Source organism: Cuculus canorus, chromosome 12, assembly GCF_017976375.1.
Source record: "Cuculus canorus isolate bCucCan1 chromosome 12, bCucCan1.pri, whole genome shotgun sequence".
Classification (NCBI taxonomy): domain Eukaryota; kingdom Metazoa; phylum Chordata; class Aves; order Cuculiformes; family Cuculidae; genus Cuculus; species Cuculus canorus.
Window position 1 is genome coordinate 20,522,985 of NC_071412.1, and position 24,858 is coordinate 20,547,842.

Genomic DNA, 24,858 nt, shown 5'->3' on the forward strand with positions numbered 1-24,858 from the left:
GCTTGAAAAATAAGCAAAAATTGCTGTGATACTGAGCTGAAGAATATTTACAGATTCAGCTTCCTTTGAAGGGAAGCTTCATTAGGCTTCGGTCTACAGAACACCTTTCTCCAAAACAAAGTATAATTCAGTCAGTTAATGTATATACAGCAGTTTTTACTTAATATCTTTTTATCCACCTATTTTCAGGGGACGAGTTCATGTAACCTCAGCAAGAGAGACGCAGGATATTTAGATTCTATGGAATCTTAAAATCAATTGCATTTGTTGAAGGTGGCTTTATTTTATTCTGCTTTGTGTTAACCAGGACTTGGCATTCGGTCGTGGGCCATATAGATTTTTTTTGATTACTTGAGAAAGCAAGTATTTTTATTCAGAAATTCTGCAAATCTTGCAGAGCGTTGTGGTTCCTCCCACGGTGCCCAACAGAGGGGACCCGGTGCCTGGGAGCACTCGGGCAACCAACGTCTTGTGCAGATTGTTTCAATATGAATCAAGAAAAGCAGATATAGATATGAGGAAAATACCTGGCTTTCACAGCCCTTCCGGTGCCTCAACAATGAGACAAACCAGTCTCAGTTTTAAGTGACTTTTCAATTATTCATCCAGTCAATGCCAGTCTGATCTGCCAAGGAAGCCTGAGAGCTTTGCCCTTCTGAAAGCTGGGGCTCTGGGCGCGCTGTTACTCCAAGCGGTGCAGCGCAATGTTACATGTCCAGAAAGAAAAATGATGAGAGGAGGTCAGCTTGGCTCCAGCCTTGTGATGCTTTGTCAATGTTGTATTGGCAATCTAGTTACTATAAGAAACAAGGACATTATGGAGCTGTTAGGAGCTAGAAAATAGATTGTTTACTATGTTACCTGCCATCAATCAGTTTAGTGAGTGAATTTGGCTGACTGGCATAATTTTTCTCAGAAGCCCTGAGTGTCTCTGTTGCTTAACATTTATTGAGATTAAATTAACAGCTAATTAAAACTACTAGATTTTTTTTTTTAATGCTAAAGACTTTAGGACATTAAAACAGTTTTTAAACTCACGTTGTTTTAATTCTCATCTTAGAAATTGCATTGACACAATGATTAAAAAAATTCCTGTATAGGAAAGTCAGTGCAGGAAAGCCATACTCGATGAATGTGTGTAGGATTTTGAATTTAAATCAAGTTGGAGATTAGTAATATAATGCAAGATGACTTCTTTAGTCATCTTTAGGAAGATGTTTGTCACTGATAATGAAACAGAAGAAACTTATAAAGGTTAGATTCTTTGAGATATTCCTTTTCTGTTTTCAGTGTATCTGCAGACAACATGTATTTTGTGCTTTATCTTATTCAGTATTTTACAATACTTCACCAAGTCCTTTACGTTCCCAGGGTTTACTTTGCTACGCAAATACAAAGTTTGAAAAGCTGTTGTCTTCCAAGTACTCTGTTTAATCAAGAGAAGCTAAGCAGCCACACTCTCCGATAAGACTTCTTTCTAATCAGCTATGTGACATAAATATTGAAACAAAGTTTTAAAATTCTTCCTAGAAAGAAAGCACTGTCTTAGGAGTTATAAAATGTCCTTTAAAAGCTCAGTGTTGAATGACCTTAGTCAAGCGGCATCCTCCACTTAGATAACAGATTAATTGCATCATATATCAAATGTTTGCATTGAAAACCAGAATATTTTAAGACAGGACCAAGGATCAAGTTGCCACATCCCCAGAAGGAAAAATGAGGCTTATAGGAGAGAGGAACAACTACCGTGAAGATGGTCTTTCCTTTCTGTAATCCCTGGCTCTCATGCAAACAGTCGTGTTATTTTTCTTAGAGTCTAGAAGGTTTGATCCTGGTCACTGTCTTACTCAAGGCCTAGTGAAGCTGATCAAGCACTTCCAGCTGGGGAATAAAACCAATGAAAAAAAGAAAAAGAAAAAAAAAAGGCAAAAAGAGTTGAAAACTAGTTAGCTTTCAGAAGAAAATCTGGAATGGATTCCTAAATAAAAGCAATAGTAGGAGCTAAATACCTTGCCTTCAATTAAGCCAATTATTTGCCTAGTTTTACACACTTTAATGCTACTGTCCTTTCACCTAGATACGGGCACAGGTACCTCAGGCAGCTTTACGAACCTCTCCAAATATTAAGGGAGATCTTCTCTTGCCCAGGTGAGTATGTTGTGAAACTTTGCGGCGCCTTTTGGTATCCTGCATGTTGGACTGCTGACTTTGCATACAGCTTTTTAGGCAAGTTAGTGTATCAGAAGCAAACAAACCTCTGCAAGTGAGAGCTTAGAACTGGGGCTTTGTGCGTATCCTGCATGCTGGGTGGGAACCGGAGCCGTACGTGCTTCAGGTGACTTTATGCTAGATGTGCTTTGCAGATTTGTAAATATCTGAAGAACATTGTCTTGGTCTTTGTTTTAATGAACCTCTGAGTCTGTACTATTGCTGCCAGTGAAATGTTTGTGTGCACACGCTGCATTTACGTCTGTCTGTCTTTTAACATCAAACATCCCTTCTTCCCTGCAGAATTTTTGTATAATAGTACCATTAGGACCTCGGTGCAATATAAATATAACATAACTAGAGGTGTCTGATTTAGCAGTCAGACAATTTTATACTCTGTAAATACTACGGAGAAAGAATATTGGGATGAATGACCGGATTCTGGACTACTGAAAGGGCTGGTACGTGGACCTGCCTGCAGACTAAGCCGCTGCTCTCAGAAGGTTCCCTGGAGCTGTCAGGTAAGAAAGTCAAATGGGAGAGGCTTCAAGACACTCAACTAATCAGAACTGAAGAGATTGGAATAGAAAGCAAAGAGAGGTGAAGATGATCTTTTTACGTTATATTTGGCTGGATTTGCTGTGTTGAGCAGTCAGAATTCTTATCCTGTCAGATGAATCACTCTTCATGTTCATGTGTGATCATACAGGAAAAAGAAAGAAAGCATAACTCATTTTTGCATATTGTTCCTTAGTTTGAATTTGGTTTAGGATTTCATGGAAGTTGGTCAAATGGGGTCGCAAATGCCTGAAAATATAGAGGTTGCTATTCTGTGTTTCAGCTGCAGAGGAATGAAAGAGATAGAAAATTTGCTGTTACACTCAGGGAAGCTTTTCTGAGTCAGCCTTTGGGGGTCGAGGATCTGAATACCCAGGCACAGGCTGGTACATTTGATTGTCATATCTCAGGTTTACAACCATTGGCCAGTGTAGCCTTCTTCTTTGTTTTAATTCTCACGTAGCAAGTCATGGGCTGTCCTTTAAAGCCTATCTGGTCTAATTCCTCTCTGTGATCAGAGAGCAATCATGTGGTTATTATTTAGGTGGGGCAGTGTGCCCATGTGCATAGGGAACAACTGTCTGCTGTGATTTTAGGGTCTGTTCAGAAGTGTTCTTGAAACTACTTGACCTGGAAGTGGATGTGAAAACTACTTTCTCAGTAGAGAGTAAAGTGTTCCCATGCTCTAAAGCTAGCCACACTTCCCTAAACACATCCCTAATTGGTATTCAATCTTAAAAAATGTCTTTCATTAAAAATATAATTTGACGAAGTGGGTAATTGACTTGCATTTGATTAAGGCAGATTCTATTGGATTAACATGATTAATAGATAAAATTATAATCAAACAGAAGGCAGTACAAAAGGTGACTTAAGTCATGGGTCATATTAAGATACTAAATTTAAAGAAGATTGATATGGTAAGGATTTCAGAGTAGGTATTGTGCTGTTGCCTTACAGACAATAACGTAATTCAAATTAATTTAGCAGTGAGAATCGATGCTTGTTCCAAAGGCCTTCGGAGCTGATGCGAGTTCTATGCCAGAGAAGTGTGTTTATGATAAAACTTTACACCTACTATGTAAATATTTATTGCTCCCGTATCAATAGCAGCAAAATGCTGTTACTATTAGAAGAACTAGCTCTGAACTCCAGATGGGAAAGAAATAGCTTGACAGTCTTACAGCCAAAAAAACATGTCCAGAAGAAGAACAGCCGTTTTCTAAGGCTTCCTGTTGCACAGACTGGAATGCAATGCTGAGTTTCTCTGTACAGATCTATTGGGAAGGTAACTTAAAGTTCAGTATGAGATTTGACGCACTGATACAGGGAACACCACATTGATTCAGAAAAGCTTATTCGGAATCAAATAAAAATTCCAGTATTAAAACTATAGTTTCCTTTTTAAGAGAACAAGTAAAGATCCTAGACAGCAACCTCAGCTTAAGATAACTGTAAAGATGGAGGTAAACTGTTAAAGCTACACTGTCCCAGTTTGGGGGAATTGTCAGCATTAATGTACGTATCTGGCTTGCACTTAGAAAGAGTGAGATTAATTAATTAATGTTTGTCTAGCAGCTAGAGTACGCCTTTGCTGGAGTTAAAAATTATCCTTCCTTGGCAACCATGGCAAATACGTTTTATTGACCCTGTTTTAGGTGTGACAAGCCAACAGAGCAGCCCACATGTGGTGGATGAAAGTAATCGTGTCTTGAAATGCACGAAGTGGCCCACTGGATGGGTTAGATAGGCAACTGATTACATTCTGATACTGGAATCTGATCTAAAGGCAATGGTTTCCATCAACCTCTGCAGTATTTCAGAAGGATAGAACCAGTGGAAATAACTAAGCCTACGGTTAACTAACCTTCCTAGATCAGCGGCTTGTCAGTAATTATATCGGTAATTAGGTTAGCTAGTAATTAGTTCAGCACTTTGCTGGTGAAGTTAGTGTGTGTGTTGCATCTGCCAAGTTCTTTGACACAAACATTGGCTGCCATTGCCTCTGTGAGCCAGTCTTCACTGATGAAGCAGAATACTTGTCAAGGCAAACTCTGAAGTAAAAGCTATGCACAAATGCAGTTTGCTTAGTGCAGATTGGAAGAGGACATAAGAAGGGAAGAGCATGCTGTTTCCAATGTCATTTAACTTAGGCAGGACACTTCACGTAACTTTATAAACTGTTGATTTGAAACCACTTGATTGGCTCCTGCAGAAACAGCATTCTGTTACCAGTGGACTTAGCAATGACCAACCCGGGATCGCTGTATATACATTTTCTATTTTATTTAAGAATAAAGTAATATTTAGATGGGTGGATGAATTTGGTATACTGTTGCTTCATCTTTGTCTTTAATTGAGATACTACCGTGGATTGTAAGGCTCTGGAGTATAATGATTTGTCAGCATAGGACACAGAGTGGACCAATTTAATAGTTGCTGGAGGGGTTAGGATTCCAGCAGCCTTTGATGAAATCTTTTTTAGGTCAGTAACATTTAGAGATATAGAAAAAAAATAAAAATCAAGTAATTGGAGAGAAGCCAGATGGTTTGTGGCTAATTTGGAAAAGTACAGATTATATTGTTGTGCAGTATCTTATTCATTAAATGAAAAGGTCTTAAGATCTTTATAAGGGATAGATTAATATTGATATCATGTTATGATTCACACTGTTTAGAGTGCAAACATCAGCCATCCTTTATTTTTTTCTGCACATGCTCAGTGCTATCGCTGAAACCACTACATCGGGAATTACCTTGGTGAGTCAGTAGATGACAGCCTTGTATGTACATTTCCGGTTTATGTTTTCCACTGTAGAAAAAAACATTAACATGTCTGTAAATCATTAATTCAAATATTACAGAAGCAGCCAAATTGATTCATGGCACGGAAATAAAACGGGTGAGTGATGTTTCATAGACATAAGCTGATCTCTCTGCATTCTCTATCATTTTTCAGAGCATCTTACTTTATTTGCACAGGCTCCTATTCATTACGGTCACATCTATTAAAAATGTATTCATGTTTATGTTTCTGTACTGTTACATTCTGCGCGCGTATAGGCACACTAGTTTAGAATTGAGCTGTGTGTTTAGTTTAAGGTGGTAAAGGTAAAATATTTACCCATGTCTAACTGGGTAAATATTATTTTATTCATGTTTATTGCGGTAGTGCCTAGGGGCTCTGAATGAAATTGCTGAACATTTCATAGATACTGCAAGGGGCAACTTTTGCCTCACGCTATTTGTAGCAACAAAATAAGCAAGACAGACAAAAGATAAGAGTGTGCACAGACTGGGAAGTGACTTAGTGTGACTTTAGAAGGGGGAAGTTGAACATAGAGTAGCCCCATGCCTGCTGACTGAGCCGTGACATCACCAGAAGGAGATACACGTCCCAACAGTACGTGTCATAAAATATATTTAACACCTTAACATGTTTTATGTTTATATATTAATATATATCTGCATCTAATTTTGCAGATATTTCAAGATGTCATTAGAAATTGTTACATGTGCATTGCAAGTAGTATAGGGATTTTTTGGCTCTCATTCTTTCTTAGTATTCTTAAGGCCTTAACCTTAAACTTCAGAGATTTAAACTTCACAGCATCTTGCTGGCATACTTGAGAACATTGTCTGAGATTTCTGGAGAATCTTTCCCATTTGGCAGAGACATTTGGATATGCTTGTTAGGAACTAACACTACAAAATAGATGGTCAGCTCTGGAGGGGATCCTTCAACGAGGGAATAGCTGTAGGAAAACACTGCCAAACAAGCAACATTTTAACATTCTTGACTTAGAGCCCATTATCTAACAGATGTGTATTGATTTAATAAGCCTCCCTACTGTTTCACTGTAAGCACTTAGTTCTCTCATCTCCAGTGTAGTACGTGGAACAGGAACCTATTAATAAAAAGTCTCTCACTCCAGAAAAACATGCTGGTGCTCGTATTTGCCAAGGACAGTTAAGCATTTTGAAGCTAATTAAAGCTTCATTTTGTGATTGGGATGCTGTAGGCAAGTCCATCAGCTGGATATAGTATCTGATACAGATATTGATGTCATTTTGCTTGACCAAAGAATAACATTACAAACTATTTCATCTGCTCTGTTTTTTCCCCAGTGTATCCCAGAATAATCTTAAAAATTAGTATGTCTTTCTGTGGCTACAGAAGTAGGGAATTGATGCCTTGATACGGTCAGGCTGTTACTTCATTCTCAGTTCTTTTTCTAGGTGATGTGTTTGCTAACTGTATTGGACTCTGCTCTTCCCATACATTATTTTTTAATATCACGGACTTCATTTGCCATCTAACAGTAATAACAGTAATGTTCTCGTGAAAATTAAAGTATGAACTAGTAAAGCAAATCCCTCTGCTTTCAGAGAATAAATGACAAAACAGAATGACATCAGCGCATGAATGCAAAGTTTCTCTCTTTCCTGGGCTTTAGTCGCACTTTGTTTAATGCTGAGTGTGGTTATAGGCTCTGTCTTGACTAACGTAAATCTCCTATGCAGCTGATAGTGAAGCTCTGGTCAGCCCCCAATCGAAGGCACCCAGTACTCCAGAACTGCACAGATGTGACAACTGCTCGCCTCTGCTCTGCCTCTGGAAGCGGTTCCCTCAGGAGGAAGGCAATGGCCCAGCTGGCTTCCCCACCTTCCTCCCTTTTTTCCTTTTTATTGGAGCAAGAGCTAGTAAACAGGAGAGACGAAAATAGCAGAGATCTGGCACAAAATCTGTAGCGAGAACGCTTGAGCGCGGGAAGGCATAGGGGGAGCCAGCTCTGCTGCAGCTGCAAAGTTCTGCCAGGTTGAGCAAAGGCGGCTGTGTTGGACTGTAGCTGTGAGGAGTGCAGCTGGCTGCCAGCAAGCTGGGATGGCAAGTCGTGGTCAGCACTGTACAGCTTTGTCAACAGTTCACAACCTGTTGTACACAGCGTCACCTTCTGTCCGCTGTACCCTTAAAATGAAGGTTGTTACAATAAGATGTGACCTTATGTACAATGAGTATAGCCATGTGAATACTCAGATTTTAAAAGCTATGCAAATTATGAGTTAAGATGTGAATTTATTCTGATACTTTGCATGTTCATTCGTTGCTATCAATAAACTCAAATGAAAAAAACAACTAGGTGTGTTTTGAAAAGCAACTAATAATTTTATGCTACAGTTTTGCAGTGCTGAGTTCTAAGTATTTTATAAGAGTCTATGAGTAGGAAAAGTCTTACTGTTTCTGCGTCCTCATCCTCTTGAGAAGGAGTATTCTTGATGCGTCCACATGCACATAACAAAGATAGACATGGAAAAGTAACAAGTGACTTTTGAAACTCTTAGCCTTCAAATGTTATATTCTTTTTTACAGGTGCCTCAGCCAAAACCTCTTGATTTGCATCTCTGTATTCTGTATTTCTGTTGTGCATATGTTGAAAAGTTCCCTAAGGCCAATACAAGACGCATGCTATGTGACACATCTTTTTTAAGGTAAGAAATGCTTGTGTGAGGAGTTTGGAAAGTGTTTTGAAAACAGAACCTCTTCTTTCATAATCTATTACTACTTTCTGCAAAGTTTAAGTGATTTGCTTTCCTGAATCAAGCTATAAAGTTTTTAACTGTAAAATTGATCTCCTCATGAAATACATGTGTTCGAATGCTGTAATTACTTTAGGCCTGATCTTTCATCTCTTTGCAGCATAAGTAATCTTTACTCATCTGTCTAATCTTACTGAGTGAATGTAGGAGGAGTCAAGTGACTCCAGCCTATCTGCTAGGTGCCCAGTCAACTTCCCTAAATCACAATTTGTTTTCACATGGATAAGTGATTTAAGTGAAGGGTTAACAGTGTTCTGTCTCTCTTAATTTGAGATTTGGAAGACAATTATAATTCAAAATGCTTCTTTTAGTTGAGACTCCTTAGGAAAGACACGTACGTAGCCTAGAGCTAAAGTCCAACTTTGCTTTTAAATGCAAATATTTTAACAAGTATAACACACAGAAGCATGAACTATCAATTATTCCTACTAGGCATATGTAAAACATCTTGTTTATCACAAAGAGACCAAATTAGGCTAAAAATGTAAAATAAAAATTTGTAATTGAAATGTTGCCTAGTCTCCTTTGAAACTGCCCATTGTTCTTATCAGAAATAGCCTTCATGTTGTCTTGATGCATCTGAATGGATCTTTCAATAAGAAAGGATGGAAGCTACCAGTATTGGCAGTCTTTGGCATTTGCATGACATCGGTCATGCAATGTGACTTCTTGAGAATGGTGTTAGAAGAGTGCATTATTTACAGCACTAGCCTGTCAGATAAGAGGAGACACTTTGTTTCCCATTACTTTCACTCTCTGAAGGCCTTACTAGTACACAGAGAATGACAGGAGGAAAAGTTTCACATCAGGCAGAGTGAATTTCCCAGCTTATCTACAAACACAAGCATACATCCAAAAGTCCACGGAAATTTTGAAAGTGTTAACTTCAGTAGATCATTTAAACCCTTCTTTGACTGCATTAGACTGAAGGCAGGTCATCTACAAGTTTCAACAAATGTTGGTTTAATTTCCAGTATAGTATTGCCTCAGCCTAAATCAAGTAAAATTCTACTGTTTATTTCCATCCCCCAGAAGTCTTTGCTCTGAGATGGTAATACCTTGGGGTTTTGGGGTTTTTTTCCCCCACACTAGTACTACCTATCTTGCAAAGTTACAGCTGAATTGAGTTCTCAAACTGATTTTGCAGCATCATTTTGTAGACATGATAGCTGTTTTACCAAGACTTTCCCCTTCTCAAAGGCAGTTGCTAGATTTTGACTGGGAAATAATAGTCTTAATTGTCCCCAGTGTGTCTTCAGGTTCTACACATGCTCATCCACGCTCGCAGGATTAACATGAATGTTAGCTATGTATATGGCACAGTCCTGTGACTCATATCTCAGAAAACGTGCCCTAATGATAGTTATGTCTGGAAACTTTAAGGAAAGCGAATGTTACATTGCAGCAGCCTGGATGTTATTTCCCCCCCTGCACCATGTCTTCTGAGCACCTTTGTAACTGGAAAGCTCTAATCCCTGATGGTCACTGGACTTGTTCTTTTTTGTCCTCTTTTGGTTTTGATACAAATTTTTGCACATTGAAATCACTCCACACTGGTAAGTCCAGGGTTTTCTATAATCTTTGTGTCTGACATCACTGGAGTTTTGTATATCACCCCACCCCCTGGATTTGCTCAAGATATTTATAGATGTTGTTTCTGTTATATTGGTTACATTTTAACCTTGGAATGTATAGTGGTTCATAATTTAATATTTTTGATATTGAAAGGATTAATATTGTTGTTTAATACCTATTTAACCAAAATAATATATCCAAGTACTATTATTTAAGGTCTATTGTCTACTTTGTTTCACAGGATTTTATCTCTCTGTCCTCTTACCGATGGCTTCTATGCTTTTTAAAGTACCGATGTTTTATGTGTCAGAACACGTTTTTATTTCCCCTCCATACTTCCTGGGAGGAAAGGAAACCTACCTCTACACAAGGTCAGTCTCAAAAAGTTACTTTTTTTTTTTTTTTAACGTAAGCTCCCCCTACCATCACCTAGTTCTAATTTCTGTAACAGCATATGATTAAGGACACTTGAATTATCTGCAGAGACTCTCTCACTTCAACTCAGAAAAGGACACACAATAGCGCTTGCATCTCTGTATCTCTACCCAAAGCCTCTTCTTTTTTGTTTGGTTTCTTGCATTAGACAGGAAGGAGTGTACCTGAAGCAGTCCGTTGTTTCTTGTCTTTGTATCGTTTGATGTGTGATGAGCTTAGTTATCGGATCTCAGCGTGCTCCTGAATATGGCTTCATTTTCTGCAAAAAGTGCTATCTGCAAGGAGGCAAATATGCCCTCTACTGACTTCATCTGTGGTTAGAGTTTAAAAGCTGCTGTCAGAGAGTATACAATGGAACTGTTGTTTGCAAATAAAGCAAATTAAAATAAACATCTTTTATCATAAGAAAGCGATTAGTGTTGATTCGCAGCTTCACTTGGTTTTTCTTTCCTGACCTTGACTATATTGTGATGGTTTTGTGCTTCCTCGGACAGTTTCTACTTGCATCTGCATCGATTAAACCTTGATCTCATTTATTATCTCAGGAAATGGTCTCAAGGTCACAGGGCTGGAAATTTAATTATGGTGGCAGTATATTAAGTGGCACATTTAAAGATGCTGAATTGTAGTAATTAATTTTTTGGATGGTGGTCTCTAGGGAACAGGTTTTCTCTACAGTGGGTGTTTAGACATCCATCATGGCCATTCAGCTTGGCAGCTGTCTTTTAGCTTTAAACTGCACCATTATTCATCTTTTACGACTGACTTTAAAAACACTAGACAACTATATCCTTTTTTATTGTAATATATGTCAGATGCTTGTATTAAGCTATACTTCACCTTTGCTATAAAACATTAACAGAGGTTGCTAGTAGCTACCTGGGCTGGCCTCTAAATTGAGACAACAATTACCCTTCGCTGACATCTAGTGTCAAGACATGAGATATAGCTGGAGTGCTGAATCCATTGGCCTGGAAATCCTGCACCTCCCCAGCGATTCAGGCTCACCCAAGAAGCTGCAGCACTGGACATAATTAGTGGACACGAGGGATTAACTTGGCACTCAGTGTTGACTTTGTAGCAGCACTAGGTTATTGAATGAAATGCAGCACTGCCAAGGTCTTAAAAAGCTTGTAGTGTTTAATGAAGGAATGGTCATTAAACTTGCTGGATCAAATATTAGGCAAGATGGAACTGGGAGGTATTTAATACGGAGGCCTGGAAATATGAACTAAATCACATATACTCATTTAAACTCCTGGCTGAAGCCCAGCATACGTCAAAATTGTTCACTGCTGGCTTAAGCTAAGTGGTATGAACTGGGAAGGAGGACAGTAAGGAAGTTTTAGTTTTCTGCATATCTTCACAGAAAGTTTTTCTACTGTGGAATTATTTTTCTTAAATTAAACACTTCAAAGTTCACAGATGCTGCTGGGATGGCAAAGTGTTCTCTCTAGGGATTGTGAGGGTATTCAGAGTGAACAACATCTGCAGGCTTTAAGCGTGGTCTTCCATACCCTCTGTTAAGCTGAATCTTCCAGAATCAAACGAGACCAAAATACTAAGCAGGAAGTTTTCAGGATACTGTTACAAGAGTTGATCCTCAGACTAGTATATTAGTAGTATTTTTTTACTGGCTGAGATGAAGAAGAAGAAGAAAGTCTCTTAAGGCTTTTGGGACAGTCAGAGAATGAAACTAAATTCTAGGTAGAAAATACTGGATGTAGCATTCCTCCTGCACCTTGTCATCTCCTGATCTCTTTAGACATAGCTCTCCAGCAGTGGAACACTTTCTTTTTAAGAAACCCCTTTGTACAGAATCCACTGGCTTTTGTGATGAAACAAACACATCACAATATAAGAAATAAGGTGGAACTGCAGTATTTGATGGAAGCTTATACCTGGAGCTTAGGAAGTACCAAAAATTCTTAAAGATGGTATATGGATACTCTTTTTGTTAAGCGTATGTTTTCTCACTTCTTGTGCCCCATATTGATGATCAACATTTAGATGGTTGGTGGTTACGCTCCTTGCTACTGAAATATTCAAAAGTGATTCGAATATGTCTGCTTGCAAATATTGCCATCAGAATCTATGTACGTGAGTATTCAAAATGGAATGGGGATGAGCTATATAGAAAATTTAAGGTTTGGAACATGTAGCAGAGATAAAATTAGTATAGCTTAGGTTACTACTGTTGGAAGAAGATGTATAATAAATAATCCATAGGTTAAGATAAGTTTTTGCAAGTGATTAGGTGAGCAGCTGTGCACAATAAATGGAGGAACAGAAGAAAAAAATCATTATTGATAATTTCCAAAGAGGCTAATGGTACCAAATTAGGTATTCATCATGGACTGCTTCTTTAGCTGTAGTCATGTTATACGTTTTATTCATACAGCTTTACTGTTAGATTCTAAGTTGATTTTTGTTGAAACTGAGACAGCAAACTTTCCTGCAGTTCATTTGGAATCATGTACAGTATGAACGGCAAAATTAGTCTGTTTCATGTCTTATTACTCATGTCTAGAGCCTATTTTATCTGAAATGCTATAGTAGAAGGGCAGCAGTGATAGAAAATAGTTACACTTTACCTCGTTTTGTAACCGACTTGATATGTTTGGTCAAACCAAATTTCTCCTACTGAAAGGCTGGATTTATAAAACCAAGCACGTGAGGTTTGGGTCCAACCTGTACATCATTAGAAACTTCAAATGATATATCAGGATTTCCCCTACTTTTGAACCTTTTTTTTTTTTTAGCATTAAACATCATGTCATTCTTGTAATGACTTCTTGCAAATGTAAAATCTCGAGTACAAATTTCCTTAAAGCGTTATTCGAAATAGAGTTATTCAATGTACTCACTTCTAGTAGTGAATGCACAGTTTTAGCCCAAAGCAGTATTAGTTTCTTTCATGAGGTATCCAATAATTAGATTTCTATGTATAAGAACTACCTTTCAAAACTGGTTCAGTGCATACTCGCATGACTGATATCCTCATAACCATCCACCCTGAACTACACTCAACTTTCCTAAATGAGATTTTATTGGAACTGATTATGATTAGATAAATGGGTGACTTCACTAATGTATAATACACTTTTCAATTATAGAGTATGTATGATAATTTACATTTCTTGTTTGATAGTATGATATTTATGTGACACATTCTGGATGAGATCTGCTGCTGTTTATATAATGGCCTTACTTTTCTCTTAAATTAAATCTGCTTTCGAGTTCTTTAAATATATTTAAATTCTTTGGATAAACAAAGACATTACAAGTCCACCTAAATTTACCTTTCTGGAATGAAACCTACTGGTGGATAAATTCTAGTCCCAAAATTTGTGGGCAAAGGAGACAAATTCTGTCATTGGATTAGGAGATAAACATAAAGTAGATTGGAATAGGAATTGTCCCCAGTTATGCTGAGTGCAAAATCAAGCTGCCATTAAGTTGACAGCTGAGAGACTATTAAAGGAAGGTGGAATTTGACAAAGAAACAATGTTTCTTTTCTCACAGATAATCTGATTTTCGCCTCCTGTGTTAAGTTTTCTTTACATGTAGAGATTTTGCAAGATGCATTGCTAATTTTGAAATAGGTGAGAATTGGAGCATCCTCCCTGGCAAAGGGTCTCTGGGCAGGGGAAGAAGAAAATAATTTCATGGACTTTTTTTTCTTATTAATAACATATTTTCATGGTTTAACCCTGCCTGGCAACTGATCACCAGCCAGCCACTTGCTTCTCCCCACCCTAGTGGGATGGGGGAGAGAACTGGAAGGTTAGAAGTGAAAGAACTTCTGGGTTGAGATAAAGACAATTTAATAGGTAAAGCAAAAGCTGCGCATGCAAGCAAAGCCAGGCAAGAGATTAATTTATTGCTTCCAAGCTCTAATAAATCAACGACTTTGAAAACTATCATGTTACAGAATTTAATTTCAAAGTGGGCAACGTATTAGAGGAGTATATTTTTCTAACAATCTAAAATCTCTGAATGCCTCCAAAGATCAACGAGATTTCATAAAAAGCCCAAGTCAGCATGTAATATAGTGTAAGAAAGTTCAAGATAGAGGTTGGTTGTGTTGGAAACCGATGAATGCTCCATAGCAGTCTTCCCAAAAGGGCTTAAAGAAAAGAACCAAACCCTCAAATACAGCATGCAGTTGTGGTGAGGTGTCCTTTTTGCATTCCATTGCTCAGTGTTGGTTTCTTTTGAAAGTGACTGTAATTGGAAGCGGTAATTTGTCCAGTCATGCGCTCTTTACATAGCTTACATGTGACAATACTGATACTGTGTATGTGGAATTTGTAAGGTCAAGAGTTTGTTAACACACATTATTGTGTGTCCTTTTTGCTTTCAAAAAATGTTTCATAAATGATCACTTTATCCCAGTTATATACGTCTTTATCACAGTAATTCCAGTTGTGCAGAGGTTGCTGCCATGAGGCTGTAACTTGTAAAACCGTATGAGATGATGAGCAATTTGCGTGGCCTTTGCCAGGTTACTGAGATATATCACCAGGTGTTTGCAGCCTACTGTTTTGTACGGACAGTATTTTCTAAGCTACTGACATAGTGTCATATTGATGACACTGGTTGATGAATAAACTAGCAGTTTTAGACTGAAATTAGGAATTATTTTTGTAGAGGAAATTATTTTTTCACAGTAAAAAGTTTATTAGTTCATAGGATAAGGAGTAATGATTTTAAACTAAAAGAGGGTAGATTTAGACTGTTGTGAGATCAGACCAGGTTATTTGGGGTTTTATCCAGCTTTGAAAACCTCTAAGGGAAAACTTTCTGAAACTTTTTCTCTCACCCTTTCACGTGTCTGCATTATTGCTTAATTTTTCTCAATCTTTGGAAATTTTATTTGTAGGTATTAGGAATTCTTTACATCAGACAATGAAAGGTGAAGGAAGCAAATCGAGGTGCTTGCTATGTGGGGTAACCATACATGTGCATATTTTGCACTCAGGATTTGTGACCTGAACCTGACTTCTCTCTCCAAACTGGCTCACCCTCTTTCGGTAGCAAACTACTGAAAATGTGAGTAATCTGATTATGAAAAATCAACTGCTGTGTAAAAGTAGACTATACCTTAAACCTGTATGAGGCAAAGCAACTATATGAGTCTCCATAAACATAAGTCTTTTCCTCCTTTAACAGGACACCACCTGCTATTTAAGTGCTTAACTTAATATTAACTATTCTGATTATTTTAGACAAATTTCAGTGTGCATTTTCCTTGTGTCTCAGTAACAAGGAGTGTGTTTGTTCCAAAATCACCCTACTGCAGCTAAATGTGAAAGCGTGTGTATTTGATTCATATTGTGCTCAGAGCTCCTTGTACTGAAATAATACAGAAATACTCCTGAGAAGTAAATACTTACATAAACAATAAAGCTGATGCAAGTAAGAGAAATGCTGAGTCCACAGAATGCATTATTAAGAGCATATTAGTACACATTGGCTGAGACACGTAGGTAGTTGTGCTTGCTGTAAATAATTCTCTGGGCGTCAAAATAGTAGTGTGCAAGATAATTGAATACATTGCAGGCAAAATGGCATGACCCATTTTATTTTCTTTTAAAATCATCATTCATTCATGAATCCACGGATAGCTGTTCTTAGACTTTAACAATCTATTAAAGCAGTTGGACAAAATCCTTCTGACTGGAGGATTACCAATGACCTCTGTTCCTGCTTTCCTCATCTAAATTGGTGTATACATATGTAGATACATATATGAAGCATTTTACTATGCCTTTAGATCTCCTTTCAGAAATTTCAAAGCATGGTTGCTTTGCCCCATCAACTTTAATTTTGTTCTTGTTCTTCTTCAGCGAAATAATTCCTTTTCTTATCTTTTTGACTCCATACGAATTTTCCAACAAGCACCCAAAAAGAAATCTGCTTCAAATTTAAATTCTTGAATTCAGGTACGATTGTGCAAACAACCAGGAAGAATTTATTTAACCTTCAGTCAACTGCTTAACCAAGTTGAAATTATTGATAGCCCATCAGCAATGATCAAGATGGAGAGACTAAATGAAGAGATGCCTTTTCTTTTCCTTCTCTAGTTCCCCCTCCCCCTCCCTTTTGTTTTTTTTCGAATAAGAGACCCATTGAGCTGGTAACAAGACTTGAAATGCCGTGTCAGCTCAGCCAGCATGGTCAAGGAGCTCAGCTGTAGAAGGGAAATAAAACTGTTAAGTTATGGCTGCCCTCCAATCAGTCACAGGGGTAATGATGTTTGGCTTTAGTCAGGTTATATGTCAGTAAATATACATCTCTCAGACAGCCTTTAAGACAGCCTTAAGCTCATGCTTATTGTTTTATATAGATAAGGGTCGGATGCTGATATATGGTGGTCATAGGCCACTGAAATAAATTTCACAACATTCAGCAGGTAAAGTTAATCTCAATAGAACAGAATGTGACTGCAGTTTTGATAGAATAGTCATTCCATCAACAGTGATGGAGCATTTTTTTCTCTGTTCAGTTTTGTGCAAATCATTCAAAAGCAGATTTATTTTTTCCCCTGCCTTGATTCTAAATTTATCACCACCTGAAATGACCAATTACATTCAGTCTTCAATGTAGAGCCTTGACAAGTTCAAAATTCTAGCTTATAAACACCACTGTGAGCAATATTCTGTTCACCTGCCCTGCTTGCAGGAACATATGAATCAAATTTGAAGGTAAGGAGACCTCAGAATTCCAAGTTCTATGGAATATTAGCTATGTACAGGAAAATCCAAATGTCATCTCTTCCATATGTGCGTACTAGTGTGAACTCTGTCTCAGGAGCAATGGACTGAGATGAGACCACACCAAAACAGACATTCTAGACTTACAGTGTTATAAATTAAAATCTTACTTTAAAATCTTACTGTAGACTTACACAATTTTTCTTACAATATATTTTCTGATAATAATATTTAAATTTCCACTTCAGCTTACTGATAAGGAATTCATATCTATTTGAAACTATTGAATTATGCCTTCCATTACTGTAGATTGATATTACTCATTAAATTCTAAGTGTCTCAATACTATTTGAGAGTTAAGATGCACCACACAACTATTTTAATAATTATATTGGGTTGTTATAAAAAGCAGAAGATCCCATTATAGAAGCCTCTGCTCTTACTGGTATCCAGTATTGTCATTTCATGGAGTAAGACAGTGTAGAAACACAGCCTACATGCATTTCATGTAACACAAATTGAATTAGACTAGAATTTGATAAAGCCATATGTGGTATTTATTCCATACCTAAACCTCGCTTTGGGACTTAGTGTATAACATAGTGTCCATTTTTAATTGAGCAAAAATGTTGCTTTAAGTCTAGTATTAAACTGGGGCACCAAGCTACTCTGTGGTGTAGCAGCCTCTAATCCATACCTAGAAGAACAAAACTGTTTTAGTTTAGTTTTGTAGGATTTATCTGAGCCATGGCTTAATCCTAAAGTTTTATTTTGTGTTTTATTTGTCAAATATTCATTGAGTTCAGAGAGAATTTGAATAAAGACCAAGAGTGGAAAAACAACAGGTAGTGTCCAGGATTGCAGGCAGAAATTGTTTATAAGTTGATTGTGTATCAGGCATTCAAGGTTAAGCTTTGTTAACGTTTTGCTGGGTTTTTTTTAAAACTTATTGCAGTCTACAGTAGAGCAAAGTAACTTTGTTCTAAGTCATTATGTACCCATTTGGAAACATTTAAGATTTATGATTATTACTAAGTATTTAGTCCTTATTTGATCAAAACGAAAAAATAACACAAGGAACAATTACAAACTCCATCCTCAGCTGAACCGTGCTGCAAGCATATAGCTTAGCCTTCAATACGCAAGCCTGGTCAAACCTGAGCAAACCCTGAGCTGATACAGTCTGCACTAAGAAATCCAGAACCAATACAGGAAGGGAATCTTGGGTCCAGGCCTAGAGAGGAAGAAAGAAGAAGCCACCTGCTTAGCTGAGAACTAATACGCAGCTCCAAGGAAAAGAGATGACAGCAGCAAAGAACAAAATTTGTTTGTATTTTAATAAAATATTTCCTGTGCAGCCCCACTTGAACTGGACAAATAACTTGTTTAGTCCACAAGTATAACCCTTACCTCCGCCGCTGAAAGCTCATCTACCATAACACACTTCCTCAGGCGGATTATGAAAGCTGGTGTGAGGAATCACCTAACAATTCTTTACTTTTGCTGTTAACAAAGGTTACGTTGCATAAAGGGCTTTACGTGGCGGAGCAGAAGCCCTACATCCATCATCTTGGCTGGCCAGAATCCATTCAGGTATGTAGTCGGATGAGTGTTCCCAGTGAACAGTCCTTTGACAATGAAAGAACCTAAACCCCTGCAGGGATCCAGGTAAGCCCAAGTTTGTTACCAGTGGGAGCATGGCACAAGCGCTGCTTTTACATTTAAGAGTGATGGAAATTTAGGAAGTGGGTGTGAAATCAATTTATATGTGATGCTGAATTTAGCCTTTGTTATGCGTCTGATTATAAACCTACCGATACTAGTCACAGTATTTAAGTATGTAAGTGTTAAAAAGTTTGGTTTTCTGTGCCTTAAATTCTGGATTGCTTCTCTGAGAGCCCCAGCCTGCAGTCTGTGCCGGCTGATTTCACTGGAAGGTGTACTACCTACAGGGTACAGAATTTGCCTAATATTATTGGAAACCCCAAACTTATTGTATAATCATGGGCTCTGATGTTTTTATTAAGGAAATTCCTTTGTTTGTTTAGGTTTTTATTTACTAGGATTAAAATAATGTATAAAACAGTCATTCAATTCTATAAATGCATAAGCACCTTTTCTTTCAGAAATTTTTTGAGGGTAGACTCTAGAGAGGGATGTGGCCAGGCTGGATGACAGGGCTGAAGCCAACTGTTCATCAAGGTTCATCAAGACCAACTGTTGGGTCCTGCCCTTGGGCCACAACAGCCCTGTGCAATGCTACAGGCTCGGGGAAGAGGGTCTGGAAAGCTGCCTGGTGGAAAGGGACCCATAGGCGCTGGTTGACAGCAGATGAACATGAGCCAGCAGTGAGCTCAGGTGGGCAAGAAGGCCAACAGCATCCCAACTTGTATCAGCAATGGTGTGGCCAGCAGGAGGAGGGAAGCGATTATTTCATAAGCTTTTTGATGCAAATGTCATCAGCTGAAAAAATCCAATTATTATCAGGAACCCCTTAGTTAAATGAAATCCTTTACATGTGAAAACTCAGTAAGAAATGAGAGTTTGTGTTTGTCTGGGCTATAAATAGGCATGAAATTATTTAGATCCTTTCCATACAATCTTTATATGTTCACCTAGCGAGGTCCATTTTAGGAAAGTGCTTAGGCTGGTATTTGAAGCTATCGACTTCTGTAAGCATGTGATTAAGAGCTTTCCTGAAGAGCAACCCTAATTATCATTCTTAGGACTTAAATAAGGTTGGCAATGTCTGCACACCTACTTAACTTGGGGAACAAAGATTCAGCTTTTCAAATTCACATATTAAAGGTTTGTATTTTCTTAGTTTAATATGTTAAGCTCCTTCCTTCAGAGAAGAATAAAGATTTTTAACTTTTATTTAACAGTTTGTCAAGGACTGCTGTTTTTTAACTCCTCTTCCCCTCCTGGTCAGGTTTCAAAAGCAATAAGTTATAGTCTATGAATTTTCTATTACAGATTTTACTATCAGCCTATTCTGACTCTTCTTCTGTTTAAATTTTGATCAGTGTCTGGAAAGGCTTTGGTCTGAAGGGAACATATGATCTGTAATGACTTTGGTATTTTTTTGTCTTGTTGAAAGTTGGCTTTCAGAAATGCTTTTAAGGCTATGGAATTGGTTCTGTGTTTTGTGGTAGTGTACTGTGTACTGAGTTTCAAAAGCTCCAAGTCCATACAAAGTATCCCTAATGTCAATGTTTCCCTATATTCTCTTTTTTTTTTTTCCCCCCAATTACATGTATGCTTTCATCCAGCATTATATACAGTTCTCCTAAAAGCTCCCTTTTCGGATTTATATTTTTCCAATGGTTTTCTGCTGAATTAAAGAAAACACATTAAAACAATTCTGCTGTAAAAAGTGGGTCTCATTTAGGGAATGTTTCCAGCTTAAGAACAAAAATTAAAAAAGGCTCCTGCTGCTTTATAATGATTTAATGAAAAGTAAAAATGTTCCCTTAAAGTGGATAGGATCAGTAAGAATTTTTTTTACATTGATACAGCATGTTCTCATGAAGGAAACACAAGTCTCTTAAAATCTTCGAAAGCACCTTTTAAAGCACTGTACATTCATGTATGTTGAATTTTTTTTTTGTATGTTGAAATCAGAAGAACAGTAGGTTACAACCTTTCCTTAAGAACATCGGTGTGACTGCTCAGTGTTTACTTCTTTGCTGTTATAGATTGATAATTGGAACATGATGATCTGAAGAAAAACAGAAATAACTATTTGCTTTGTTTCTAATAGAAATAAAAAACTTTTCCAGCTGTTTCTCTTAAAGTATAATCTGTTCTGACACAAAGATGTGTTCAAGAACTACTAATATAGGTATTGTTTTACAGTTCATAATTGACTACCCAAGACCTACACCAGTGTCCACAAAATGGAAGTTTACATGAATGACCTGGTAGTATAGGTTCAAATCTATATAAAAATAATTAATTCAACAATTAATTGAGGCTGATAAATGAGATCTTAGTAATATATTTGAATGGGTTTTTTTAAAAATTAAGGTTTACTTACTTAAATCTCCACCAGATTTTCAGCCTCTGTGAGTAAAGTATCTTTTTCTTATTTTTCTTATGGGTGCTTAACAATCTACAGCTTGTTCCCATATCAGGAAAAAATATGAGAATCTCAGGAGAAAAATATACCAGGACAAGTACTTCAATAATGCATGTCCAGAATTCAGACACCCTTTAAAATGTTGATGTGAGTTTTTTGTGTTCATGCAACAAAGGCAGGCTTTGTGCCAGCTTTGAAGGGTACTCTGTGAGAAATGGAACCCGGTAACTCTTCATACTATATGCTTCTAAATATTTAGCAAAAAGCATTTTATTAACTACTTAACATAGAAGTTAATAAAATCACAGCTGGCTAGAGCCAGGACAGATATACCAAACAATCTTTTGACAACTTGTCTGTTTCAAATGCAGCTAACTGAGGTGTAAAGTTATCCTATGGCTATGATAATGGTAAACTTCAGCATCAAAAGGAGATATTTTCATGTGTTACTGTACAAGCTCAATGCAACTTGTTGCTATGTATTTACTGTAATGATTACTTTTGCCTGGTTACTGCTAAAGAACATACTATGAAGCCTGGTTGATGATTCTTCTCGGTAGGCACTTCCTAGGCTAGCAAAAGGCTGGAAGAGTCAAGTGTGTTACAAAATGCAACTTCAGATGTTGACTTTTCATGTCTGGTGGTCCTGTGGTGATTGGCACAGATTTGGCTTTGAAAAAAACACTATTTAAATATTTCAAATTTAAAAGATCTCATGGAGTATTGAAAAACACATTGAGATAAACTGCAGTCTTTAATCACATGGGCATCATTGTGCACACAAGTGATCTTCTGGAATTTAGCGGCGCGCTCTCATGAATAAAGGTTTCTGGAATGGACCTCTATTTTTCTTGCATTTGGTTACTGAAACATAGAGGTATTTTTATTAATTAAGATGAATTATTCTGATATTTTCCATAGGCAAAGTTTCCGATGGCAACCATAATATTATTTTCCGAGATATTTGTCTTGCCTTATGGAAGGTGTTTCATCACTGCCAGAGACGCTCCCTGTGTAGTTCCCAATGAAGCCTCACAAATATTTAAATCCCCTGCTGGAGGGGAAGTGGATTTAATTGGGAGTCAATGTACGTTTTAAACCTCACTACAAAAACAACACCAAAAAAAGAACAATTTTTTTTTTCCTTTTTACATCAACTCTGGACCTGAGTATGATTAACAGGAAAATCTCTCTACAGCACTACAAGGAATAATTAAGCTGTAAATTTAGTCTGTGTTTGCCAAATGGGAAACAATATTTTTTAACCACAGTCTCCTTCCACCCCAACTTTATCCATTTAGGTAAACATAATTAAGTAATGGATGATGGTTTGTTAGCATTTTATTACATGTGTTTGCAAGGGCATTAAGAGTAATCATAAAACGCACAACAAATACGATAGGTATCGAGGTTTTCAGCAGTGGAAAACGTGACTTTTTCAAATCTGGGCTGGAAACATGTATTCTTACAAATTAACTATCCCTCTATGCAGAACAGCAATTGACATAGTGCTGTCTTAGTTGATTTGCATACACTAATTGCTAGTTCCTATTAAGCACTTAGTGGTCACCTCCTCAAGAATATTCATAAATTAATGTTTTCACAGAGCAGTTACTCACAAATAGTAGGAAACACTAAATTCACTTTCGATTTTAGTAATAAAATTGAATTATCCTTTTGTTTAGGAACCTGTCTGCTGCTTTCCTGTTCAAACTAAGTGACGAGTGAAGCTGTCAAAATCTGCAATATTTTGTAAGTGTATATTATGTAAATGCACATGTATGTATATATTTATATAAATGGTAAAAGTTTCAAGCAGACAAGGATGGAAATATTTATTTTTTCTACACTAAGTCACATGATCAAAATGTCTCTAGTAAAGTGACTCATCTGGCTGGGAAATAATTATGTTCATATTTTGCTGCTGAACCTTTAAAGCAGATAAATTCTCCATATATAGGACCTACAGGAATAATCCATATTTATGGCTAATGCAGTTCAAAGGAAAATCTGAGCTGGCACTTGTAAAATTCCTCGCAGCTGAACTTCCCCCAAAATCCATTTAACAGTTTAGTTCACTAGCATATGGCTTATCTGTATCTTAATCAATGCGCTGCCGACAAATCAGGAGTCAGTATTGTAGGCACAGGGCGCCCTCACCAGCCTGTGGCAAAGGGAAGCCACAGACTTTACAGAAAATGAAGACTGGAAATGCTCAGTTGTGGCACAGTTGATTTAACTTGTACAGGCTTCACGACAACATCACATGTAAATTCATGTCACTGCGTTGGCCTTGACGCAGCAAGGTACTCGCAGCCAACGGGATGAAAGCACAGCAGTGGCCCTTCCGCTTCTGCCTGGGCTACTCAGATATTGCACTGAGTTGCGGCATTGAGATGGGACTACTTTGCTTCTCATTTACCAGACATGTTCCAAATTATTAGTGAGCAACAATGGTCAAACCTCCTCGGTTCTACAATATGCTAAGTGACAAACGTTCTGACTCACTTGGCTCTTGTGCTTTCTTCTAGGTTTGGTAAAAACACTTTGAGTCCAGGACACACAACCCTGGAGATCTGAGTGCAACTTTTGGTATGCGCTGGAAAAACATACAGGAATTCTCTACTCTGCTTCACTAACAGTGTGGAGGGATTGTTTCAGGAACAAGTTCCTTACTTGTTTACTTCTATGATACTTTTTATTGGTTTCCTTATTAGTGTCATTAATAGCTTGAGCAGTTCTTCGTCCAAAAAAGTGTGTAGAAATGTGCAGCAATCTTATGCCTGCAAATGCTGATGCAAAGATTCTCAATGTCCTCCCTTTTTCATGGAAAGATAAAAATTCAAAAATTTTGAAAGACTTCAACTAATAGGATGAAGACAGCAGTTAATGACATCACTCAGGTCTGCGCTGCCCCTTCAGAACACTATCACTTTGCTTTTTTTTTTTGTTCCTTAAAGGGATATTACCTTTATATGAAATGTTTAGAACAATGCAAATCACTGAGAACCTCCAAATAAAACCATCAAAGCCAAGTTCATGGTTCTTGTTTGAAAATAGATGAGATGTGATTCTGGTAAAGTTATACTTCGAATTTGTTTAAACCCAACTCTCCAAGCAAATATTATAGGGCCACAATTTATAAAGGGCCAAACCTTTACATATCTCTTTACATATCTCTTTACATGTCTTCATAATGATATTGTCTAAATGCCAACAACTACAGCAGTTGAATATCTTTAATGAGAGATAGTTACGGCTGTCGTGTTTTGTGTCCCCAGTTGTGAAAGTACTTTGAGGTGGATATCTGAGGCTGCTGAAGGAGTAGCTTTCAGTGTAGTTTTGATGCTATATGTCTAAATTATAGGCTTTAACAAATTTTTGGACTGCTAAAATTAGAAGCCCCTTAAAAAAAAAAAAACAAAACCAGAAAAGGTAACTGTACGTGTGTCCCTGAAGGTACTACAGGTTAGTATCAGAAAATAACAAGAAGGGAATTGAGGTGCTTGTCTCTGATTTGTATAAACATTCAGGTGATTATTTCAGGTTTTGTCCTTTTGAAATGCTTATGTACTAGTATAAAGGCTATAAATCATTCTTGCGAGCCAATACATCATTTCGTACTGCTAGAAGGCAAGTTTAACAGTACTACAACTTTGGTGAAATTTGAATGCATTCCACAT

The 24,858-nt window shown here is 37.4% G+C and overlaps 1 long non-coding RNA gene across 1 annotated transcript; it reads left to right on the top strand.

Moving 5' to 3' along the window:
* Positions 1-2,053: 2,053 nt before the first annotated feature.
* On the top strand, positions 2,054-24,568 carry LOC128853367 (uncharacterized). The gene is made up of 6 exons (XR_008451878.1): positions 2,054-2,148; positions 2,512-2,729; positions 8,138-8,256; positions 10,181-10,310; positions 22,861-22,927; positions 23,707-24,568. It is a non-coding gene; the product is annotated as an uncharacterized LOC128853367 (long non-coding RNA).
* Positions 24,569-24,858: the final 290 nt, after the last annotated feature.